The sequence below is a fragment of the Phocoena sinus genome, chromosome 1, assembly GCF_008692025.1.
Source record: "Phocoena sinus isolate mPhoSin1 chromosome 1, mPhoSin1.pri, whole genome shotgun sequence".
Taxonomy (NCBI): domain Eukaryota; kingdom Metazoa; phylum Chordata; class Mammalia; order Artiodactyla; family Phocoenidae; genus Phocoena; species Phocoena sinus.
In genome coordinates, this window is record NC_045763.1 from 123,313,041 (window position 1) to 123,331,953 (window position 18,913).

Genomic DNA, 18,913 nt, shown 5'->3' on the forward strand with positions numbered 1-18,913 from the left:
TTTCTTTAAACTGGAGTCTGAACAGGGTCCACAGGATGTATTTTGTAGCTATTTTAGCATGTGTGTGTGCTGATGGGACTAATCTACTAGGGAGGGGAAAGTTGTTGATGCAGGACAGTGAGAGATTAATTTCAGGACCAAAGTTCTCCAGTAGATGCAAGGTCCAGCGCACAAGTAGAAAAGTTGACATTAGAGAGGGGTGAAGATACTTTCCCATCTGAACAAAGGAGGAGAAGCAGGGGGTGTGGCTTCAAAGGAAGGTAGGTGGGAAGGCGAGGTGATTCTTAGCTGGTTGCTTCTATTTTCTCAGTTAGGTGTGAAGAGTATAAGAGATTTGCTTTGAGCTGGGGAGAATCTGAGGACTACTCTGAATAACCTTCATTTGATAGATAAGGAGAGCAAGGCCCCGAGAAGAGATTCGCCCAAGTTTCCACAGCTAGTTAGTGACAGGTTTAAGAGCAAAACCTAGGTCTCCTGGTTCCTAGGCCAGAGTTCTTTTTACTAACCCTGACTGTTCATAAACAGGAGAGCAAATGGTTCTTCTGTCCCCCTCCAGTGATGCTTGGCTGGGCTCTGCTGGGCTAACAGGGAGGGCGTGTCCCTGGGGATGGTCACTGCTATTCCACATTGGTTTGGGTGAGTCCGAATATTGGGTATCATGATTTAAATCCAAGAGCTTGGCCAAAGAAGTGACTCAAAATCACGGAATCTCAGGCTTAAAGAGGCCCCTTCTGGTGGTTATCAAGACCCATGCTCAATGCTACACTATTCGCCAAGGCATCCTACAGTCCTCCAATGAGTGATTGGCCAGCTACTTTTTGATTGCCTGCAGTGACTGGGGGCTGGCCACCTCTCAAGCAGTGGACCCTACTGGGGGACATTTTTTTTTTTTTTTTTGCGGTACGCGGGCCTCTCAGTGTTGTAGCCTCTCCCGTTGCGGAGCACAGGCTCCGGACGCACAGGCTCAGCGGCCATGGCCCACGGGCCCAGCCGCTCCGCGGCACGTGGGATCCTCCCCGGACCAGGGCACGAACCCGCGTCCCCTGCATCGGCAGGCGGACTCTCAACCACTGCGCCATCAGGGAAGCCCGGGGGACATTTTTAATGGCAAGAAAACATCAGGCTAATGCTGGGTTGAAATTTGCCTCCCCATAATTTCTACCCACTGAGCCTAATTCTGTCTCTGAAGCCATACACTTAGACTCATCCCTCTTCTTCCTGACAGCCCTTCAGATACTTGGAGGCGCCTCTCAGTACCCCCTGCTGAGAAGTGATGCTGTGTCTGAGCCTGTCCCCAAAACAGAGGCCTCACCCTGGAGCTTGGAGGACTGATTCTCTTGAGAGCTCAATTTTTGTTACCTGCTTTGTGGAATCCAGGAAATAAATTCTGCTGTCTATTCCCTTTTCTGTTTCTGAAAAATACCTTCTCTTTTCATTTCAGTGCCCTGGGACCCCAATCAAAGCTTCTAGTATACCTCATTTCTCTTCCAAGAATGTTGCCTTCACCCTCTCATATGCCTCAGGCACACCACAGACCCTGCTTGCAAGAGACAAGCTCCTCCCTGCTCCTTTAAAGTCCAACAAGGAGCTCCAGGGCACCAAGCCCCAATCAGAGGTCACTCCTCCACCAAATCGTTGATCAACAACCAATAGGAAGTCTTTGTGGGGCGTGGGGGATGCTCCTCAATGCCGTAGACACAGCTGTGGAATCTTGACTGGAATCCATATACTTATCCCTCACTATTCAAATTCTTCCCACCCATCAAGGCTCAACCTCAAACTCTGTTCACCTGAGAAGTCTTCTCATGTACTCTAACCTACCTTAACCTCCCCTTTCTTGGGAATCTTTATCTTAACATCAGTGGCATATGGGTAGGAGCCATCTTTGCCTGTGGGGAGGAATATTCTATCACAGATATTGTTTAGCTGCGGCAATGGTGATAATAGAAAGCAGATCTGCTTTTAGTGAGTCTTTTGTTTCTAAATTCTCTTTGCACAGATGAGCCTTGGTTTTCTCCCCAAGCCCCAGGATAAGCTGTTGATGCCTAGGAGGAGTCTGACCGTTTTTACCCACCTCTTCTTAGCCCGGAGCCGACCTGGGCACACGATCACTGCTTTAAACATGACTCCCTGATCTTGTGAGTGAATAATTGGAGTGGTTCCCTGTTCCCAGCAACTCCAGAGCAGGGCATCGTGATTTTAAACTTTTCCTTTGAAACTCTCCCTTCAGATCTGCCTCAAGGAGGAGAGAGACCGGGGTGAGTGAGCTTTTGTACATATGTGAAGAAAGAAAAGTGGTGCCCACAGGGTAACCCTCCCTACCCTTTGCACACCCGCCACCCTCAGCTGCATGATAAGGCAGAGCTAGAAGGCCGTCTGGCAGGTTGGGTCTGTGATTCTCCAATGAATCAGGGGCAGGCATCTGACTTTTCTCCTCTTCTCTCATCCCCCTTCTCAGCCTCACCTTCCTTTCCTAATTATTTTGATGGGATTTCAAAGCCCAGAGCATCTTTTTTCTGGACCTCAGCAGTCCATATGATTTCATTTTGACTTTGCTTTGGCTGAGTCCTTGACCTTATAATTATTTTCCCAAAGTGCCTTCAGTCCCCAGTGCACACAGCTAATTATCTGTAGAGCATTCACAGAGTGATCTGTCAGCTTCTGATGGATCTGGGGCTCTGCGACCCTTGTCTGTTGCTTGGGTGCTGGGTGTTCTGGCTGGATGGCTTTGCATCACTCATTCGGAGTTTTGGCCTGTGGGAGGTTCTGAAAGGGCCCCATCCTTTACTGAGGCTGGTTATCTGTGAGTAACACCCAGTGATCACCAGTTAGCTCCTCCTGGCTCTTCATTCCAACCGCGTGGTAGCCGGCCTGCTTCCTGGGAATGAGGCCACCCTGGGAAATAATTTCATTCAATTATTTATTCAACTCATTCCTTCATCTCTTCAACATCTTTTGAGACCCAGCTGTGTGCTAGACATTATGCCAGGTGCTATGTGTCTGATTTGAAAATGAATAAACTATGACCTCTGCCCTCAAGAGCCCTGGTCTAGTTGAGGAAATGACAAGTACACAACGTAATCTTATAAACTATAAAAGGGGCAGAGATCAAATGCTCCCAGAGCTCCTAGGACAGGAGAGGAAATTTACATTTAAATGGGAGAGCAGGGAAGTGTTCTTGGGAAAGGATATGGTTAAGCTGGACCTGAAGAATGGATTTAGTCTGGACACTGGGAAGCAGGAGGTGGAAGAAGCCCGTGAGTGGTTGAGTCTGCAGGACCCTCCTGAAAGCCAGTGAGGACCCTGGCTTCCCGAAGTCCAGCTGCAGGGTCTCGTCAGAAACCTTGCCAACCGCCTGTCTGCCAGCCCCAGCCCTTACTCTCTCCCAGCTGGAGCACTGATCCTCTGGGGGCTGATGGTCAAGGTCACGTTCATGCAGCGTCACAGGCTCATGGCTCCACCTTCTTCTCCTTTCTGGCTCATCTCATAAAAGCTGAGGAAGCTCCCCACTTCCAGCTTCTCCCACCTCTTCACTCTCTACTGCATCTTCTCCAAGTACTGGATGAATCATTCTAAAATGTCAAAGATGCTGTCACACAAACTGAAGACTTGCAGAAGCCCACCTCAGCTGCCCCTGGACCAATGCTGTTTCTCATCTTTGTGCCTTTGTTTAAGCTGATCTTCCCTTCTCCTCACTCCTCTTGACAGGCTGACTCCTTACATCCTTCCAGACCCAGCTCTGGAAGGATGTAAGTGTTGCCTCTGCCTCACAACCCAGGCTGGAATACGGTGCCCCTCTCAGTGTTCCCCTAAACACCACTGTTTCCCATAACCACAATAAATTAAAATTACCTGTTTGTATTTGAACCTGGGTGCTGTGTTCTGTGAGTCCCTGTGTTCTGTGTTCTTTGAGGGCAGCAACTCTATTTTCCCATCATGTTGCATACGTAGTAAGTGCTTAATTGGTGTTTGCTGGGTCAAGAAACGCAGGCAGGGTACTCTGTAAAGCAGATGCCTCTGAAATCTATGTGACGAATTCTAGGATGAGGGATTGAAGAGAAGGACTTTGCGAATTTTTCTTAGAGCTGTCATGATATTTAAATTATCTCACTGCTCTGGGCATATTCTAGCAAGGCAGAAGGCCCTGGGAACACATTCAAAAGTGGGAAAGGCTTATAGGATGTGATGGGAGGCAGTAGTCTAGAGTGGCCTACAGGCCTGGGGATTGGGGACCTTCTGGGTAAGACTCTTCTTTTACCCACATGTGTGGCCTTTGTCAAACCCAGGCCTCAACAGTCTTCGGGAGGTCAGTGGTTCTCCAGGTGTGGTCCCCAGACCAGCAGCATCAGCATCACCTGGGAGCTTTTTGGAAATTCAAATTCTCAGGGCCTGCCCTAGACCTACTGAATCAGAAACTTTGGGGCTGGGACTTGGCTATGTGTCTTAACAAGTCATCTAGGTGACTCTGTTAGATGCTAAAGTTGGACAACCTCTGGACTCGCTCAGTGCTTCTTGAATTGCACTCTGCATAAGAAACACTTGGGGTAACTTATTTAGAATGATGATCCGTAGACCCCATTATAGAAGCCTGATTTGGAAAGTCAGAGAGGCCCTGGAATCTGCACCTTAAACAAGCACGCTGGGAGATTCAGAATCCATCTCCAGATCCTACACTGAGTTCAACACTGCAGGAGGTGATCACTGATGCCCCTTGTGGCAGCAGCCAGCCTCTGGTTCTGACTGACTAGGAGCTGAGCTGTTGGTACAATGAGTGGCAGAAACGCGGGCCTGAGAGGCGGGTGCTTGGCCTACCTTCTGATTGGCCAGGAGAGGCCCTCGGGAGGGAACAGTGATGACCGTGCTGTGGGACAGAACTCTCAAAGGAAAGAGGCTCTGTACCTGGAATGGGACAGTCTTTCCCCAAAATAGCCCAGAGGGGTACCAAAGGTAGGGTGTAGCAGTTCTGCCCCTTTAAACACCCTTGTAATTTGCATGTAAAAATAGAAGCTCATGAATAATTTGTGAGTCATGAGCAAGCCCCTTCAAAATACAGTCATGAATAAAATATCCTGCTTTGCTTCCTCTAATGGCGCTGGCCTTTGATGTTTTATTGATGGCTCCCCTGCCTTGAGTGCTGCCAGGCTCCTGGATGAATTCATGTGATCGAGCCCTCGACCCTCCCGGGTAGGTGGGCTTGCTCTCGCTGGCTGGCTGGCTTGCTTACACATAAATACACCAGCCTGTTTTAGACAGTTCAAAAGAGTTGCCTCAGATTCCTTTGGAACAAAAAGTATAATTACAGGGCTGTGGGAACCTCTGCCCGGCCCCACTGAGAGCGTGGAACCTAAATCACCAGAAGCCATTGTTTGCAGCAAGGTGAGTATTTGGGGCAGGTGCAAGTGTGTCTCCCATTTTATTGCTTCCTAAGAAGCCAGGAATGGAAAGCAGACAGTTGGGAACAGAGCCCTTGAGAACCTCAGCCCGGTCAGTGTTGGTAGCTCCAACATTGCTGCGGTTCCAAAGAGGACCCCCCAAGTCTGGGACGATGAGAGGAGCCCAGGGCCACAAGGGACCATGGCAGAGCAGCTGAGCGAGAGACTACAGTGGTCCGCTGGGAGAGAGTGGGGGCTCCCTTGGACCCTGACTGCCCACTCCAACCCCTTCTCCCCACTCTGCGACCGACCATCAAGTCCTGGGCTACAGTCCCCAGGCAAGGTCTCCTATGGAGAGTAGGATACGGGTCCTGGTCAAGATGCAGAAGGAGGTCATGGGGTGGAGGCAGATTGAAGCCATCAGGAAGCACAAGCCCTGGTGGAAAGAAAAGACCCCAGAAGACACGGTTCAGCATGCCTGCACCCCCTCCAGGGATCGAGGGCAGCAAGACAGTCTGCATAAAGTGGGTTCTGTCCCACTGGGGGCAGGCAGCACCAGGACTAGACCTTTGACCACCATCTGCCAAAAAGTTGTCGCCAAAATATATCTGCCCATTATGATGTAAATGGCATCCCTAGAGTTGTGGAGCGTACAGTCTGCAGTCACACACAGCAGCCCTGGGCAGGGTTGGGGGGAAGGGGCTCTCTCATCATCACCCCAGGCTGCCCTTCAGGGGCAAGTGCATTTAATAGCATCAAAGCCTCCTGCGAAAGGAACTCATGGCATTGCCCACCAGGGGTGGGGATAGGTATTTTTCAGAGAGTATCTTAGTTCTTTTGGGCTGCTATAATGAATTACCATAGATTGGGTGGCTTATTAAGAGCAGTATTTGTCTCTCACGTTCTGGAGGCTGGAAAGTCCAAGATCAAGGTGTCAGCAGATTCCATGTCTCATGAGGGCTGATTCCTGGTTTGTAGATGGCCATCTTCTTGCTGTGTCCTCACAGGATGGAAGGGACAAAGGAGCTCTCTGGAGTCTCTTTTATGAGAGCACTGATCCCATTCATGAGGCTCCACCCTCATGACCTAATCACCTCCCAAAGGCCCTGGCCCTTAATAACATTGGGATAAACATATGGATTCTGGGAGGACACAAACACTCAGTATACAGCACAGAGGGTACTGGCACTGGGGTTCCCTGAGGCTCCTAAAAGAAGATCATGCTTATGTCATTACGTCCCCCAGCACGAGAATACAGCCTTGGGTACAAAGATCTTCACTGTTCATCCAGTTCATTCATTCTACTCCTATTCATACTTGGATCAAGGGTTTATTCCAGTCTCTGGAATTAAGCCTAACTTAGTGTAGAGTCAGTATTCTGGTATAAGAATGTTGGTTTGACAGATTTGAAAGCGGATCAGAAGTGCGTGTGTGTGTGTGTGTGTGTGTATGAGACAGAGAGAGAGAGAAGGAGAGAGGGGGGCTGTGGATGGAGGCTTCATTAGGAGAAACTAAGGAGCTCACAGGAGGTGAGAACAGCTAATTGCTGTCTTGTCCACACAGTCTGGGAGACAATGCAGAGTAAGGTATTGCTGAGACTCAGGGGAAGCAAATACCCTAGAAAAGGCAAGTGAGAAAACAGGAAATATGTCCAGGCCAGAGGAGGGAGGAGATTGCTTCTATTTCCTCGTCTGCCTCTCAGTCTGTATTAAACAGGGCATCCTTTCTCTGGAACATTTTCCCTAATTTCATCCAGATCCCTTTGTTCAGGATTGACACAGGAGACAAGGTGGCCTGACAGGGACTCTGCAGCCAGATGGCTGGGATTTTAGGATAATACTGCCACTTCCCGATCGGGTGGTCTGGGGTGAGTTGGCGCTGGTGAGCCTCAGCTTCCTCACCTAAAAACCTGTAAAGTAGTCATTCCACGCATGACCTTGCAGGGTTGTCGTGAAGGTGAAATGAGGGTGTTTAAGCCTTGGCACTTAGTAAGCTGGGTAAGTGTAGTGTCAATGCTTCTTGAATAGAAAATACATAGGAATGGTAAGAATATCACTGTAAGATGTGGGACAGGTATACATTTTAAATATGATGAATTAACAACATCATTACACATACATGGAAACAAATCACATATGGCACAAGGGTATTCTGTATGTCTCCTTCTTACCCTGTTCTTAGTTTCTGAGCCCCTTCTTCCAAGAGATGAGACTTTTTCCTCCTGTTTGACGGGCCATGTTTCAGGCTCTCCTTTATTTCACACTTGTGCTTTAATCATCTCAACCCCCAAGATTTTTTATGCAGCTCCTCTTGCCTGGGAGCCAGTTTTACAGAAAACATGATTTGAAATGTCTAACAAATAAATAAGCATTCTACACATTTGTTCTACAAAGGATTCATTTTCTCACACCTTGGTGCCCCAGACAAATACATCTGCCTCACTGGCACCTTCAGTGGCAGCTGGTGTGCTTCTGTGTGATGGCCAAGAGGCAGGGGCGGTGCCGTGAGTGCATAAGGTGTGAAAGACAAATGTCATTTGGGAGTGCGCTTTCACGGGCATTTGGGGGAAGGCTGTGGTTGCACCTGGGCCGCTGCCTCTTCTCACTGAAGTGTGACTTCCACTGGCTACTGGCTCCTGCAAAACGGTCTTTTGTGATAGGGGCATTTGAGAGTCAGCTCTGCACTCTTGAAGTAGCAAATACCATGGCTGAAATCTCACTTTGGCAAAAGATAAGCAATCAAAGCCAATGAGAGTTTTCTTTTTCCTGCTGGGCCCCTAAAAATGGCACCGATGTAGATTCCTGCTTGGGTTTATCGTATAAGCACTTAGTAGCAGTGATGGGATCCCCCAACCCCATCCTGCCTCCCCACTCACCTCCATCACCTTTCCAAGTCTTCATGGAGACAGGGCTGTGTTCAGTCGATTCCAGCTCTGGGGAGGCCTGGCCCAACACCAAGGGTGTCAAGCCTCAGGCCCATGGGGAACAGGACAGATGGACTGTTTCAAGGACCTAATGCATCTTCCCACAGATGCAGTGGGAGAGGAACTACAAAAAGGAAGTGTTTTGCTCCAATGTAGAGGCTCCCTCCTCTGGCTGCAATAACCTCAGAGCACTAGGTTCTAAAGAAAGCTCTGTGATCCTAGAATTTCATATCCATTCACTCAACAAACATCTATTCTGAGGTCCTGGGTGTACGGTATTGCTGTTGACCTCGAGAGGCTCACAACAAACAAACTGCAGAACAGCTGATGTGAGTACAGAGGGCAGAGTACAGAGTGTGGGCAGATGGAATGACTGGGCACTGCATCATGGGTTGGGGCAGGGAGCAAAGGGCATTTGTAGAGGGGACAGACAGCTTGTGCAAAGACACCAAGAGAACAGCATGACATGTTTGCAAAGTTCTGTCCCTAAGTGTCCTATACTTGCTTCTCCTCAATTTATTTTCTTCCTTCCTTTCTCCATTCAGCGTTCTGAAATCACCTCCATCACCTGTCAAAGACCTAGGAACTACTGCAGAATCTTCATGGGAAGCTTGGCCACCCAGCCAGGACATCCTTACCTCTGATGAAGACCAGTGGGCAGTGTCAGTTCAGACTCAGTAGTGCTCTTGAATGAGCTCCTGGCATGCTGGGTCTTAAAAGACGAGGCTCATCCACTCTAACCCCACTGGGCCTCTGCTCTTCCTCAATTGCATCCACATCCGGCCTGCTCCAGACACAGGGCCTTTGCACTGCCTGTTTCCTCTTCCTGGTAAGCCTCCATCCCTAGGTATCTGCATGACTCACCCACCTTTTTTTTTTTTTTTTTAATGTAGCTGCCATTTATTAAGTGCCTACCATGTGACAGGGGCTGATCTAGCATTTTATGCATTATCTCATTTAATCCTCACCATAAGCCCGTGAAGTAGGTATCATCATTCACTTTTTAAGGACTGGAGGGCTCAGAGATTGAGTGACTTGCCCAGGTCTCCTCTGCTAGGAAGTAAAAGGCTCTGTGTGTGTCCAGGTTTATCAGGTTTCAATGTCTGGGCTCTGTTCCTGTTGCTTTTTTTTTTTTCCCCACCCACTTTTTTTAAGTCTATTTTTAAACGCTCCCTTCTCAGTGAACCTTCCCTGGCCATCGTATGTTCAACCCCTCATCAATCTACATCTTCATTTCCTGCTCTATTTTCCTCCAGAGCATTTATTAACATAGCTTATATTTTGCTTACAAATTGTCTTTATTATCTATCACTCCCCAGCCTGCAATTAGAATGTAAGCTCCTGAGGACAGAGCTAGAACAGTGCCTAGCACATAGTAGGTGTGCCCTACATGTGTGTTGAATAAATAAGAGAGACATGGATATTTCTGAGGACTGAAGAGACGTGGCTGGGCCCATCTTGCACCTCTGCTGAGGGGTGGTTGTGCATTGCAAGAGAAATCGCTAGGAAATTCCTCCGCCCGGTTTCCAAACCCCTGCTCCCTTGACTCGGGGCCCCACCGATTTCTTTCAGAGAGGCCTCATGCCCCTCTGCCAGATCCGGTCACAGCATCTTCACGATCTCACTGGGGCATTGGGACTAGGAAGACAGTGGCGGCCCCTCTTCCCATCCTCCACACGGCAGATGCTGCTCGGATGTTTGTTCAACTGATTGGGCCACCCCCTCCTTGCTCTCACCACAGGCAGTATTTTCTTAGCGTAACTTGGCAACAAAGGTGTGAAACGGAGATATAAGAATGCCCTTGTTCACAGCTTCTGGTTTCTGCCTACCTGAACTCACCAGCAGGAAGATCTTTTATTCGGGGGTGTTGGGGGAGGAGGGAATACAGAGCCGGGGGCCCTGGTTAGCTTTCTTGCTGTTCCTCCCGCTGCTTTTGCAGTGGCCTTTCTGCCCTTGGGATCCCAGGCTGTCCGGTTACTGAGTAGCTCATCGCCCCAGCCTCGCCATGCGTACACTATCACTACAGTGATGCTGGTCTCCGTTCCGTCCACCCTGAGACCTCCCAGCAACCCCTAAAGACAGGGGTTGTGCCATAGGAAGGTGACACAGGAGCAAATCACGAGGGGAGAGATTGGAGGGAAATCCCATCGTTCCCTCACAGAGGTGGGGCAGACCAGAATTCCCTTAAAATCACCCTTCCTAGAATGGGGCCAGGTGAGGGGGATTTCCTCAGGGCTGGAATAGCCCAGGCTTTGCGGGGCCTTAGCAGGCTCCCAGACACAGCTGCCTCTGCTTCCCCTTCCCACAGCAGAGGCAACCTTGGTCCTCCGGGAGCCTTCAGCTAGAAAGGAGCTCGAGTGGAAGTCGGGACCCAGTGCTGGACTGAGCAGGTACGTGAGTGCCAACTCTGGATGAGTTGGTGGACGGGCCATCTCTGGCATGGGCCGGCCCTCTGTGAGCTTCAGTGATGTTTGGGGCTCTCATCCAAAGGCAGGTGGTTTCCCCGGCCCTCCCACTGCTTCTGTAGCTTCAGGCACAGAACTGATGCTATACATGAAGTAGGTGACTTGCTGTTACCCCCAAGAGGGCCCTCAGCCCTCCCCTGCTGCAGGGTTCAGAGGGAGAATTCTAGTTCTGGGGTCTGTTCTTGTGATGGAGGCTGATTTTGCCTGGAGGGTTGATCTCTGGTGGAAGAGATACACCAGAAGCTTTCCAGGAGAGCACAAATCCATGGGAAATAAGTTGTGGCTTTCCCTGCCTGTCCCATCCTGACAGGGGAGAGAGAAGCCTGGGCTGAGAGCGACTGCCCGCTGATTCACCTCTCGAAGACCCTTTCCCTGGATTGGCCACCTCTCCATCCCTGAACCCGGGGCTAGACCCTGACCGGCCGTGTGCTGGGGATCCGGGCACCTCTTCCCTGCGTTTCGGGTAAGTCCTGCAGCTAAGCGAAAAATGCAATGACTTTTTGGACCTCAGTGTTCTCATCTCTAAAATGGCCCGACCGATGATAAGTGGGCTTTTTCTTCATTCTGAACTCCCAAGCTGGAGCCTTGCAACGTGCACTGCATAGACCAGAGACCAGGAAACTCCAATTACACCTCCAGCTCAACATGTATTAGCTGTCTTTCAGCCTCACTGAATCTTTTTTCTTCCTATGCAAATACGGGCTCGTAACACCCCACAAGGTTACTGGTAGGGTAAACTGAGATATTATATGGGACAAAACTTTATAAACTTCTAGGTTTTATACAATGGAAAGTGCTTAGAAATCTCTGAATCTGGGAATGAGAGGAGCCTGCAAGTCAGAGGGCATATGAGACCTTAACTCTCAGGGGGCTGGCTCACTTCTCTCTCAGTCTAAATTATCACTACAAATGGACAGCAGCCCTGAGGTAGCTCTTTATTTGACCTTGAAGAGACATTTGAATATCATTAAACACTCCAGAGAGTCAGATGACCTGAGACCTCTTGACAACCTTAAAATGCAACCTGGCCATGGGCATCCCAAGTTGCCTTGCTTTCCACTGGGCTGCTTGTCCTGGAGGTGGGCTCTCTTAAAGAGGCGGCATTTGGGGGGGGTCCTTCTAGCCATCAGTTTACAACTTTGGTATTTGGAAGAAAGAGTCAGAGTCAACTCAGAATTGCCCAGGACAAACTCTCCAGTCTGCTGTGTTTGCTGCTGCCAGATGGACCCGTCTGTTTGGGATGGGAGAGGGGTGTTAGGAAGAGAAGAAAAATTCTCCACCAGGTACCATTTTTTACTCGCTCAGAAATTTAACTAGGGATCCCTACAGCTTCAGTTGGAGCCCATTTCTCCTTGTCTTTCCTCAGTGATAGGAAAATAATTGGTTCCCATCATCTTCAATGTAGATAATCTCACTAGAGTGAACAATTGCTATACCACAGATTGGGCTGTGGGGCTGAGACAAAGGCAAATTCCAGAATTTTGCAGATAGATTTGATTTATTTTGTGTCTCTGTCTCATCTGTGACATGAATTTTCAGTTTGAAAACTGTGATCACCATGATTTTAGCTTTCCCCACATCCTTTTTATTTCTTCCTGAAGTTCTTTTATCATCTATCTTGGTTCATTCTCTATTCTTACACATGAAAATGAGATCTGCCCACTTCCTTCGTCTTGAACCTGGGCTCATCAAGGTTTCTCTGTCTTTTGGGTGGTTTTATCCAACTTCTCTTGGAATCTTGATGGTAGGAGCTGCAGAAGCAGGGTGAGGATACTTTTTATACATCCTCCAGGCTGGGAGGGTGGATGAAGAGGTTACTGTCTTTCCTGGTTGCTCTAAAGCCTCCCACCCTGACCATGGGGAGAAGAAAGCAGGCAACATTTGGCAGCTCTATAAAGGTGCACTTTATTTTTGTAGAACTTTCAAATTTTTTCCCGAGGGCAAGTACATTCCCTTTGTAGAAGCACAGGGATTGGGCAGTTATATTTAAGAACCATTTCAGAAAATAGAGTATGCCTCTTGTCTTAGTTTGGGCTGCTGGAACAAGAACTCCATAAACTGGATTGCTTAAATAACCACGAACATTTATTTCTCACAGTTCTGGAGGCTGGAAACCCAAGATCAGGGTACCAACATGATTGGGTTCTAGTGAGGGCCCTCTTCCTGCTTTCTTCAGATGGGGGATGGTGGGGGGAAGAGAGAGAACAAGCTGGGATCTTTTCATTAAGGGCACCAAACCCATCATGGAGGTTCCTCCCACGCACAACCTCATCCAAACCTAATTACCTCCCAAAGACCCCATGTTCAAATACCATCACTTTGGGGATTAAGGCTTCAACATACGAATTTGGGGGGGGGTACACAAATATCCAGCCCATGGCACCTCTCCTCCTGTAGTTTGCATCTTCTAAGCTTTCACAGAAGCCATATTCAGTCTTATTTCCTAGCTTAAACTAATGGGGTCAGTACCAGCTGCCTGTAGGCCAGTGTGACAGTTTTTTGTGTTCACTGGTGGGCATTCTCCAACTGCTGAGGTGACGAAGTTAACAAAGAGGATGCAGAGGCCTGGAATAGGACAAGAAATTCAACTGGTTGCTAACAGCCACAACTGAACCCCTGGGATCTGTTACAGGAGTGTCCTTTTCTCCACACTGATGCTCAGAACTTCCTAACAAGGCCCGTGTAACAGTGCTTCTTCAATACATTTGGTGTGATTTTGCACCTGCTGTTACAGAACACCTTTGAAGTGGGCTTGCTTTGAATTTACTTGAATCAGATAATTAGTTTACAGACAGAAAATATATACTGTTTTAATTTGTCCAACTTTAGTAAGAACTGCTTTGGGAGTTGTGTGCAGCGTGCTATAAAAATAACTCCTTTTAATTCTATTTATTCACTTAACGAATCACACAGATAGTAGGTAAGTGGAACGTTGAGGCAGCCCGCAGAGTTGCCCCAAAGCTTCACATTTGTACCGTGCCTTATGATTTATAATGTAATTTCAAATCCAGTCTTATCTTACATTTGCAGGGAATTTTTCAAGCTTTTGTACACCTAGTAAGATACAATGCTGGATCTCAGTTTTGGATCTTCTGGCTTCATGTCTTGTGCTTTTTACAAATGCATTGAGAAAAATCACACAATGGAGTCAAGAGAGCCTCATTGGAATTCTCACCCTGACACTTAGTAGCCATGTGACCTTGGGAAGGTCACTTAACTTCTCTGAGCTGCAGTACATGAAGTCCTCATAGGTTAAACTAGGAGACAATAAACCTGAGACTGCTTTGGAATGCATAAAGCGTAGATCTCAAGCCTTACGTGGAAAAGGATGCCTGTTAATGCAGAGATTAAATGGGGTGCCTGGAGAGGCCATAATTATTCATGTTGTTGTTATCAGTAAGTGCAATTGACAACTGCTTCTTTGTATATAGCCCACACAGAGGCAGATCTTCTAGAACTCTTGATCCCTCTTTTTACCCCCTCCCATAGTACTTCTCACCATCTAACACACTATACAATTTCCTTATTTATTGTGTCTATTGTCTGTCTTTCCTCCCACCAGAATGGAAGCTCCAGGAGGGATGGAGTTTTGTCTGTCTGGTGCATTGAGGAATGCCCAGCATCTAGAATGTACTATCTGGCACATGTTGGTCACTTAGTAAGTGTTTGTTGAAATAAAAAATCTTTTTGCTCTGTGGATCAATCCAATGAGTTCCTTCACTTATGCAAATGTGGGCTTTCAGGGAGGGGGCGTGGAAGAAACGCAGCAACTTGCAAAGGGAACCTGGGTCTTTCTGTAAGACAATGAAAGCCAACTCCTCCTCCCCAGGCTGGAAGTTGGGATCTTCAAGGGGCCCAGAACCAGGCTAAGACGAGGATGAGTTGAGATCGCTGACCCGGGGAGGAAAGGGCTCAGGTCGTCGGCCTGGGTACAATGCAGAGGTGTAGAGATTCATCAGGAAGGTGATTTCAGCACACAGTAGGACTGATTCTGGAAGGGCCTCCAGTCCCAGCTCCATTGGCATCCTTTGAGAATAGTGACTGAGCAAAGCATGGTGCTCAAAGCTGTATCAAGGGGACAGCTTGTGTCCTGGGCATCCTGGATGTCTTCCCTCAGGTAGTGGGCAGGGAAGGCAGGAGGAAGGCAGGGCAGGAACGGGTTAATGTGACCCTGTTCTTTCTGCTTGGTGTTTTGACTCTTTTTGGTATGAGTTCAGGATCCAGGGTCCCTGAGAAATGGGGCGGGGGAGGTGGGGAGCCTCAAGAAGGGACTGCTGAGCTCTCTGCTAACAGGACCTAAGAAAGTTCAAGTAATGAATTTGAAAAAGAAAAGAAAGATGACCATATTTGTATTCCAAGTTGATTCAGTTGTAACGTTCTTTTCACAGAAATAGCAATAAATACATAGTTTTTGTTTGAATATTCTGTCTTTGCTCCCCCAAGTCTCTTCTTTAAGTGTATGTGCATATAATTAGTTAGGTTTTAAAAAATCAAACACATCCCTGTTTCCTTTTCCAAACCATTACAGAGTTTAACATAGAACTTTACAGGTTTTTTTAAGTGAAAAAGAAATACCACTTATAATTTCAGTTTGCCTCAACTATCACTTATGTTCCCCAAACCTCATCTGTACATTTGAACTGTACAGGGATCCCCCACTTTTTGTAAGTTTGTTTTATGAAACTTCACTTTTATGAAAGACCTACATTAGTACCTGTTTTTGCTGATGGAAAGAAATCTGAAGAAGATTTTTGCTTTACAAGGTGAAAAGCAAAAGTTCAGTGTTTCTTTTGCAGGAGCCCTTATAGAGGCAGCAGGCATCTGGAGCAGTGGCAGTGGCCCTGCCAAGCTCCTTCCCCAGGAATTACACTCAGCATCTTAGCACCAAGCCGCCATGGCTTTGACTTGTGTCTGTAAGCATCTGTGCTTTGTCTCAATTTGTTTTGTGCATCCGTTAGCAAGATGTGTCCCGAGGTAACTGCTTCTTTGCTTTACGCTACTTCGGTTAATGAAAGGTTGTATCGGATAGTGGGGGAGACCTGTATATATACATGCATTCACACTTGGCGTGTTCAGCCACCACCAGTGCATGGTTTATTTCTTAAAATAAATGAACTGGGGAAAAAGTGCAAATTGCCCTTTCCCAGAGAGTGTACCTCAGATCACACTTTCTAATAGAGAAGATGCAGAAATTCCTTGCCTAAAATGTGTCTACAAAGCTGCTTCCCATAGAAATGAGCATGTGTTGCTTGGTTGAGTTGGTGAAGGTTGGGGATGTCTTAGATTATAAATACATATGCTTAAAAATGTATTCCCCTCACCTCGTGACATGTATGACAGAGAAATATTATTTTCCAAACGTGGAAACCACTATTTACCACTCTCTATTTCAGTATCTGGGTCTCCTTTCTTGCTTTCCCTCTTTTGAGTGGTGGTGGTAGTGTGTGTGTGTGTGTGTGTGTGTGTGTGTGTGTGTGTGTGTGTGTGAGTGTGAGAGAGACAGAAAGAGAATGAAGGAGGAAAGAGAGAGAATATGAACTAGTGACTCTCAGCCCTCTTAAAACTGCTGATCCCACAGAATGGTCACGTCGCTTATTTAAAATAGCCATGACAGATTTGAATAATAGGTGCAGTAGAGAGAACAGCTGGTACCTAGAGGGCACCAAGCACTTACCAGTCGGGCACTGGCTTCCAAAGCAGAAAAGCAGGTCGGGGGTGAGGCGGTGGGGAGAGGCAGGGGGCGGGGTTCTGATGGGTGGGGTCCTGATCGGCTGGGTCCCCAGTTCCTCCTACCTCCGTCGGGTTTTCAGAATTCAAGTACAGGTCAAGAGCTCCATCCCCACTATACTTCCCACTCTTGCATAGCTGCGGTCCAATCATTTTAAAATGCACCTCTGGGCTTCCCTGGTGGCGCAGTGGTTGAGAGTCCACCTGCTGATGCAGGGGACGCGGGTTTGTGCCCCGGTCCGGTAAGATCCCACATGCCGCGGAGAGTTTGGGCCCGTGAGCCATGGCCGCTGAGCCTGCGCGTCCGGAGCCTGTGCTCCGCAACGGGAGAGGCCACAGCAGTGAGAGGCCCGCGTACCACAAAAAAAAAAAAAAAAATGCAGCTCTGTGGGAGAGAAGGCAATATCCCAGAAGTCTTAACCACCTTCGGGAGCTCAGACTTCTCCAAATATCTTGTTTTAGTCTGACCTTGGGTAGCAAGTGTTAAGCTAAAGGAAAATCATTTAGCAAAAGCAAAGCAGAAACTGATCAAAGGGTGCTCTAGGGAGGAGTGGAGGTGGGGAGAGGATGGAAGGGCAAGATCTGCCCTCTGTGTTTCTAGAATTTCTTCTTCCCCCAATTTCACAGCACTGAGTCACAGACTAAGATAGTGCATTATCAGGGAGAAGGATGAGGACCCCTTTCTGTTCCTTACTCAACGTCATCCAGCTTCTTTCTCATCTGAGACTTGCCTTCTGCACCAACAATGATTGCAGCGCTCTGCCTTAGCCTGCAAGTTTTCCTAGCTGGGTAGGACTTCTGCATCTGCCCTCAGTATGTCCCTGGGACCTTCCCTGGGCTTTTTGGAAAACCAGGCACTGCATCTTTAAGGACCAAATGAAAAAGAAAAGAGACGTTGTTGTTGTTGAATACGTACTGTATTTAACATTTTTTTTAATCCCAGAGAAGTGAAATGCAACATCTGTTTGAGTTTATGTAACATCCAAAGACTGACAACTCAGAATTTCCTAATTAAAGTCATTTTTAAGGCACTCTGCAGAGCCAGCTTTCATCTCTTCCTTCGTTGGGTTTTTCTCCAAACTGTAGCAGAATACCTGGGTTCTCTTTCTTCAGAGTGATACACACATGCTCATGCTTTTAACCTGCTCTTTGTCCTGACGACACCGAAAAACAGCACAATTCCAATTGGGAAACAGGAAAGGAAGGAAACACACGTGGGGAGATGGGTGAGGAGAGCACGGAGAGAACATCCAAGTCGATGAACTGATGTGGTAGGAGAAGAAAAGAGAAGGAGCAGAAGGGAAATGGAACAGGGTAGGGTGGGCCAGATGGCTGGCGGCCGGTGAAAAATAGGCTACATTTCCCAGTGCGATTTCAATTAATTTAGCTGGTTCCTTTTTTTTTTTCTTTTCATTTTTAAACATAGGGCCGGTATAAGAGAGGTGTCTCAAAATTATGGAAAGTGTATATAGGTTAAGTGTGCTTGACTGTGCTCATACACTGATGAAGGTTTGATTTTAGAGAGAGGTATGATTTGAGGGGTTGTAAAAAGTCCCCCTCTGATAAAAAATAACCTCCCCTACTGGCCCACCACTATGCCTGAAATTCCCACCATGAGGGCCACTCCTTCAGATTAAGGCATTTATCTGTAGCCCCTATTAAGACGTAAATGTCACCTGGGAGGGGTAACAATCAACTCTTTCGCACCCACTGACTGAACTGTCTGTCATCTATCAGAGAGTAGGGCCCTGAGAGATGGGACGTAGGGCAGGGACATTCTGACTAATGGGGAAACAAGGCTTGGTGATATGCGATACAGGAGAGGGACCAGCTGGGCTGCTGAGGGTGTGCTTGACATAGTAGTTGCCCCGGGAGGTTACTTGGGGGCAAGAGAGTAACCTTTGAGGGAGATGGGGTAGCAAAAACAATCCTTCCCACATCACAAGTTTCCCTAGGCTGCGTGTGTGCGTGTGTGTGTGTGTGTGTGTGTGTGTGTGTGTGTGTGGTGTGTCTAACAGTTTTTAGATATTACAACATTCTGTGTATATATCCAATATAGAATTCACTTGGGTCTATTATGAACGTAGTATATCTCTATGATTTGTATATAGTGTGTGCACATGTGTACACACACACACACACACATTTACTCACACTCAGCAGTGGAGATCTCGTAAGTGTGAAATGTGAGGTGTCCCTTATTAGCCATCTGGGGTATGGATTGTCCAATTCTTGGGGAAAGGACTGGCTTGGGGCAATGTGACTCCTTTCTCTGTTATCAGTAGACCTGCATTCAATTCAGGTGGCTCTGCAGAAATGGCCAAGGCTTGGGTTATAAAGACTGGGCACGGGCATTCCCATCTGGATTGGGATTTGGAGAATAAATGTCTCCAGCTTTGGAGTTTGGGAGCCTGGGGGAAGGGCAA

General features: G+C 47.7%; 1 long non-coding RNA gene across 3 annotated transcripts in view; it reads left to right on the forward strand.

Moving 5' to 3' along the window:
• The window catches only part of LOC116748361, a 98,907-nt gene that overhangs the window by 42,096 nt on the left and 37,898 nt on the right, over positions 1–18,913 (forward strand). For all 3 annotated transcript variants that reach the window (XR_004348270.1, XR_004348268.1, XR_004348269.1), the window contains 3 exons: positions 8,841–9,124; positions 10,604–10,685; positions 11,071–11,223. This is a non-coding gene — a long non-coding RNA (uncharacterized LOC116748361). The remainder of the gene's footprint in view (positions 1–8,840; positions 9,125–10,603; positions 10,686–11,070; positions 11,224–18,913) is intronic.